Here is a 7,096-nt window from a genome sequence, read left to right as displayed (position 1 = left end):
AAAGCACTGGGAAAGGTGGGATCCTTGGAAGTGAACAGGGGGGCACGCAAGTGCAGAGAGCTTAGGAGGCTGGCCCAAGGTCACACAGTGAGTCCCTGACACAGAGCTGAGGTTTCCCGACTTGCAATCCACAGCCCTTTCTGCCAGACCTCACACACCTTTGCAAGAGGGCTTTAAGGTCTACAGTGGTAAGTGCTACTGTCTATTACTCAGGCTGTTCCAAAGTGCTTTACAGACACAGATTTTGGCTGCAATCATGCTGTCAAACACAGCAGCTACAGGACCCCGGGATTCTATTTTTGGCCCTTAAGGGGCACCAAACCATATTGAGCCTACTCCCCACTTCTGGGGGACCTTAGTTGTGCAGGTGAGAGCCTAAGGGCATGTCTACACTGCAGTAAAAGCCCCAGGGCTGGCCAACTCAATCTTGCTGGGCTCAGACTGCAGGGCTACAAAATTGCAGTGTAGACATTCGGGCTCGGGAGGAGTAGGAGGGAGGGGGAAGAGCTGTTTTCTTCCTTGCTCCACACAGGGTTGTGAGTGCTCCCAGCTGATGATGTGCTGGGACTCTGCACTACAAGGTACTTATTTATCCAGCATTCAAACAGTTTAAAGATGGGACAAATTAACCTGTGTTTGTGTTGTCCTGGCAAAGACAAAAGGAAAAAATGTTGTCTCTACCCCATGTAGGAGCCTATGGTACTGGAACTGAATTCTGCCAAGTACAGAATATATTGGGTACAAGTTGGACATGAGCCCACATGCTGCTCCAAAATTAGATCCAACTCTGATCTGCCCCTAAAATACAGGGAAGTTTAGATCTTGTGTTCCAGTTTGGGCACCATCTTTAGTCTCAGAGAGAAGAAAAGCAGCTAGCAGGTCCTCAGACACTTGAGCCAAGTCTAATCAACATGACAGCAGAACAGTTCTTGGGAAAGCCATCTCTCTCTCCCCTTTTCCTCTCTCTTTCAAGTGCTGGATCTCAGTGCTGGATCCCATGCTTGCTTGGGCCAAGGCTCAGTACCTCACCACCGCTCAGTGACATGCTAACTGCTTGTGGGACAACAGAGGCCAGTGAGAAAAAGCCTTTCACAAGTTACATTTGCTGAATGGAAAGTTTTTGGAACTTCTACAGAAATTCCACTCACAACAGCTCTCCAGCAAGAAGTCAAGCGACAACACTCTCACCCAGCAAAACACCATGTTAGAGCATCACCACCATCCAAAGAGGCTTCCATGGGAGGGAGAGATAGCTCAGCGGTTTGAGCATTAGCCTGCTAAACCCAGAGTTGTGAGCTCAATGCTTGAGGGGACCATTTAGGGATCTGGGGCAAAAATTGGGGCTTGGTCCTGCTTTGAGCAGGGGGTTGGACTAGATGACCTCCTGAGGTCCCTTCCAACCCTGACATTCTATGATGTTTCCAGTGCCTTTGGAAAGCTGCCCTGGATAGTCCTGACACAGGTATTGCATGTTCCAGTCTGCAGGGGAGAGGCTATTTTGTTGCTCTGCCTATGGTGGTGATGCTATGAGACCTTACAAGTGCCACCAGGCTTCCAGGAAGACAGTTAGAGAGGTGGATTGCAGTCACTTGAACATGTACAAACGTACAGGTCCTTTTACAGGGATAGCTGCTCCTGGGCATAGTGGCTACATATTGGGCAGATCCAGCTAGTGAAGCAGGTTAATGCACTGGCCTGTGTTTGCTGGGGTCTAGCGCTCAAATGAACTTACAAGTGCAAGTGAGTCAATTGGGTTGCAGCCTATTTATCCATGTAAATGACTTTCTCACACAATTACTCACCCTCTGCCCAGTGTGCGATTGCTGATCTTTGCCCAGTGCTGCAGTGTCATGGCATCACGCGGTCCAGTAGACCACCATCCTCCTCCCGTTCTTCTGTGTATTTATTATGAGAAGCTGTTTCCCCTCCAGTGTGTTTACAGTCCATCCCAGGTGGGAAAGGCCGGAAGCTAGTTGGGACATGCAGCGTGAAAAAGGAACCTGACAGAAGTCAAATCACTTCCAAAAAGCTCTTTGGTGTTTATTTCTCAAATCTGAATTTCAGACACACTGTTAACCTCCTCCTCAGCCCCCCTCCAGGGGATTATAACAAGGCCCCACTGTTAGTTAGCATAAATAACGAGGTGTTATGTAGCTGGGATACAGGATGCAACAACTTTCTACCACAGATAACGGAGTCGTACAGAGATGGGAAGCTGGGTTTTCAAAAGCACGTTAGCAGGCGCCCAGACTACAGGCTTCCAGGAACACAGGTAGTAGATCAAGTTCCACAATCAGAGGGATCTGCTGCCACCTGGCTATCCTTCGTGGTCACTTCATGGGGCTTGAACATGCAGACAGAGCTTTGCACTGTCCTCTTCCTGCACCGGCAGCACAGGGAGTTGGAAGGACTCAGTGGGCTGCAGACCCTGCCAGATGACCCATGAGAGTATGCAGGGAGACGCTATTAGAATCCCAGGCTCTATTAACCCTGGGAAAGACCAATACACTGCCATTGAGAGACACGGGGCCCCCGCCTTGCCCTCCCAGCGAAATAAAGACCAATGTGGAGGTGGACAGCACAGCTCTTAGCTGGGCTGGCTTAGGACATACCCGCTGCATGCACTGTTTGGGTCAGGCGCCCCTCCTGCACCTCTCATACTGGGGCAGTGGTTTGTGGGACAGGGGCTGCAGATTGGGTAGAAGGAGACTCTTCAGCTTCAAACCCCCTTGCCCCAAGCACGGCATAGACCTGCTCTCCTTTCATGTGCTACCAGTGACACCCACCTTTACACCTCTCTCACCTCACATGAATACCTCCACCTCCACAGGGAGGCACTGTGGCCTACTGAATAGTGCTGGACTGGGACTCAGGAGACCGGGAGTCTATTTCTGGCTCAGCCACTGTCCTTGGGCAAGTCCCTGCCCCTCTCAGTGCCGCAGTTTCCCTATCAGTAAAATGGGCATGTACCTATTGGGTTCCAGGAAGTGAGTGGGCAGAGGCCCGCCCACTGCTGAAGGACCCCCCTGCAGCCTAAGGGGAGGATCTACAGGACCTGGAAACTAAATGAGTCCGGGGGACAACTAATGAAATAACAGGGACAGGAGTGCAGTCAAAGGGTCAAAAGAAGGGAGCCTGACAGGGACACTGAGGTAAAATGGGCATGTAGTGGTGCAGTTGCCCCACTCCATGAGAAAAAGGGCTGAAACAGGCCAGAAAGGCTGCACAGACCAGCAGCCTATCAGCAAAGGCCTGAGGAGAGCCAATCAGGGCAAAGGAAGAGGCAGCCAATCAGGGCCAGGCTGGGCCCTATATAAAGGCTGCCTAGTAAAGGTGAGGGCAGTCTCTCCTTGACTAGCAAGGGAGGAGGACTGGCTCCTGAGGTAAGGAGGTAGCACCTTGGGGAGAGCTCTGGCCCAGTTACCTTCCAGGCTGTGGCCCCTGCTAAAAATGTCCACCTATCTTCCCTGGGCCACGGGCACCTTGACAAGAGGGGAGTGAAGGAGGGTAGAGAGAGGCTGCTGCTAAAGGGTCCCTAGGTCAGGACCCAGAGTAGCAGGTGGACCTGGATCCCTCCCTTACCCAGCACCTGGCCATAGAGGAGCGTGGCCGAGACAGACTGCAACTTGCCCGGAGGTGAGGGGCTAGACTTTGGGGTTGTGGTTGGCCACTGAGGCAGGTGCAAGCCAAAGGACTGTAATTACCCTTCTCTCCTCCTTCCCCCCTGCCCCTGGAAGGGGGCAAGAATGGAGTAGTGGGTGCTGCTAGAGGGCAATGTCCTGAAGCAGAACCAATGAGCAGGGAGCAAGGTTGTTCCCAAATCAGCAGAGCAGACAATAGGTGAGACACCATGTGCAGAGCGTGCTCTGCAGCTGATGAGCTAATTCCTGGAGCAACCAACAGGAGGTGCCAGCGGTGGTGAGTCATGACCCCGTTACAGGGCATAATGCCACTCTCCTCCTTTGTAGAGTGCTTTGCTATCTACTGCTGCAGTGTGCTAGATGAGCAGTAGGTATTGTTTTGTGCTGTGTGTGTGGGATGACCTTCCAACTTCTCCTCTGTGCTCCTCCACTCTTACCTCATTCCAGTTACTTCTAAAACCACCCTCCCACAGCACCCCCTCCCAAACGGCATACTTTTGGCTGTACAGAAGCACCAGCATACATAGATGTCCCTTAACAGGACATGCACACAGACTAAGCTATTAAAAGAGGCATTTTCAAAACTCTGCTGACCTAATGCTGCTCCTTACAAAGGTCAATGGGAGGTTGGGAGCTACACCACCACAGCAGCTTTCAAAAACCCCACCCTAGGTTTGTTTGAAACCATCAAGACTATTGTACAGCTCTGAGGAACCACATAATCCTGCAATCAGCATCCTTCCTTGTCCACCCTCCTTGTTATGTAGAATCATAGAATATCAGGTTTGGAAGGGACCTCAGGAGATCATCTAGTCCAAGCCCCTGCTCAAAGCAGAACCAAGCCTCAACTAAATCATCCCAGCCAGGGCTTTGTCAAGCCTGACCTTAAACTTCTAAGGAAGGAGATTCCACCACCTCCCTAGGTAACGCATTCCAATGTTTCACCACCCTCCTAGTGAAAAAGTTTTTCCTAATATTCAACCTAAATCTCCCCCACTGCAACTTGAGACCATTACTCCTTGTTCTGTCATCTGCTACCACTGAGAACAGTCTAGAGCCATCTTCTTTGGAACCCCCTTTCAGGTAGTTGAAAGCAGCTATCAAATCCCCCCTCATTCTTCTCTTCTACAGACTAAACATCCCCAGTTCCCTCAGCCTCTCCTCATAACTTGTGTTCCAGTCCCCTAATCATTTTTGTTGCCCTCCGCTGGACTCTTTCCAATTTTTCCACATCCTTCTTGTAGTGTGGGGCCCAAAACTGGACACAGTACTCCAGATGAGGCCTCACCAATGTCTAATAAAGGGGAACGATCACGTCCCTCGATCTGCTGGCAATGCCCCTATGTATACATCCCAAAATGCATTTGGCCTTCTTGGCAACAAGGGCACACTGACTCATATCCAGCTTCTCGTCCACTGTAACCCCCAGGTCCTTTTCTGCAGAACTGCTGCTGAACCATTCAGTCCCTAGTCTGTAGCGGTGCATTGGATTCTTCTGTCCTAAGTGCAGGACTCTGCACTTGTCCTTGTTGAAACTCATCAGATTTCTTTTGGCCCAATCCTCCAATTTGTCTAGGTCCCTTTGTATCCTATCCCTACCCTCCAGCATATCTATCTCTCCTCCCAGTTTAGTGTCATCTGCAAACTTGCTGAGGGTGCAATCCACACCATCCTCCAGATCCTCACCTACCACTCACCCCCTTTACTTAGCTTGTCAGCTCTTGTCTTATTTGTATTACTGTAGCAATGAGACATTCTGGCCATAACCAGGACGCCGTTCTGTTCAGTGGTGGGCAGACACCTAGTGAGAGAGCCCCTGCCCCGAAGAGCTTACACTGCTGTTCTACCAGATACACAGAGTAGCAAAGGGGGTGCACAGCTGTGCACCCAACTTGCCTAGGGTCACCCAGTAGGTGACTGGCAGAGCCAGGAATAGAAGCCAGATGTCCAGAATCCCAGTCCACTGGACCATGCCACCTCTCATAGGCATTGGCCTGAAGCACCTAGTATGCTTACAGGCATGATAAAATAACGAGTTTATCAGTTCCTGAGGTTGGAAGGGTATGTTGCTAAGATGCAAGACAACATCCAAACCAAGATGGTGTCCAAAAATCTGCCTTGATATTCACTTAACAGAATGTGTATTGGCTGGTCAATGTAGCAGTCAAAGCATGGTCCTTAAATGGAGGGTGGGGAGGGACAGCTGCTCTTGAGAAGCCTAACGCTTTTGATAACTGAGCCACTGGCCAGGGGAGGGGACTCCTGACTGCCTGGAAAACCAGAGTAATAAATACAAGGAGCTCCAGGCACTCCTCCATCTATTCTCAGTCATTGATTAGGGGAACAGATTGGTACAGGGGAAGGGGGAATAAACCACAAAGACCTGCCATTTCCTTGGGGCTGGAGACCAGACAGCTCTACACAGCAGTGGACGGGGAAAAACTCAACAGGCTAGGCCTGAATGGTGCCTATAGCACAATCCTTGGATGCTAATATCTAAACTGTATTCTTAAATTTATTCACCTAAATTTGGGTTATTGCTGATTATGTACTATATGTACCATATGACTTTTAAAAACAAACTTTATTTGTGGATAATCTAAGCACTATACCCAGATGTATAGACACACTCTTCTCAACCTGTGTATTATAGAATTTTAACATTAGACTCCTGGGTTCTGTTCCCAGTTAGTCCATTCAGACTGGGCAAGCTAAGGACTGGTCTACACATGTAGTGTTTTGCACCAGTGTAGCTCAGCAGATTTAGTTTCACTGATGCAAGCCCCTGACACAGATGTGCATAAACCAGTTTAAAAGTCACACTGAAGCTGGTGATTTACCATGTAAGCTACATCAGGACAGGAGCAGGTCTGTGTTAGGGGTTCACATGCGACTAACCAGATTGAATTCAAATCACTCGAGTTCTGGTGCCAGTTTTCTAATACAGACAAAGCTTGGACATGCTGGGCCTGAGTCACTATTGTCCTTCACCTCGTGCAGCATTAAACACCAGTGCAAGGGCATATAAACCACTACTAATCAGCTTTAGTAGCATGAGGTGCAGCATTCTGGAGAATCAGGGCCAATGTCTCTACAACATCTGCAAACTGGCAGGAGTGGTTTCCCACCCCCCAGCTCCTTGAGAATATCTACTTACACTAGACTGCCCTTGACATGAATTAAAACCACTGGGATTATTGCCCCCACACAACATTGAGGCAACTGGCCAGGAAGGAGAAGCAATCAGTCTAGCGGTGTTAGGACTGTGGGACCACAAGCATCACACCACTTGGAAACTTCAGACTGTCTCCCTTAGTCCACATATTTAGCCACCTGGCAGTGTACCCTCTCAAGGCACATATGTGGGCACTGCTATTGTCTATGAGATGGAACGTCAGATCCGCTCCAGTGTTTGAGACCGATTTGAGCTCTAGGGTGGGATTTTCACAAATGTT

This window comes from Lepidochelys olivacea (assembly GCF_965140295.1).
Source record: "Lepidochelys olivacea isolate rLepOli2 genome assembly, chromosome: 13".
NCBI classification, from domain to species: Eukaryota; Metazoa; Chordata; order Testudines; family Cheloniidae; genus Lepidochelys; species Lepidochelys olivacea.
This window is presented reverse-complemented; position numbering follows the sequence as displayed.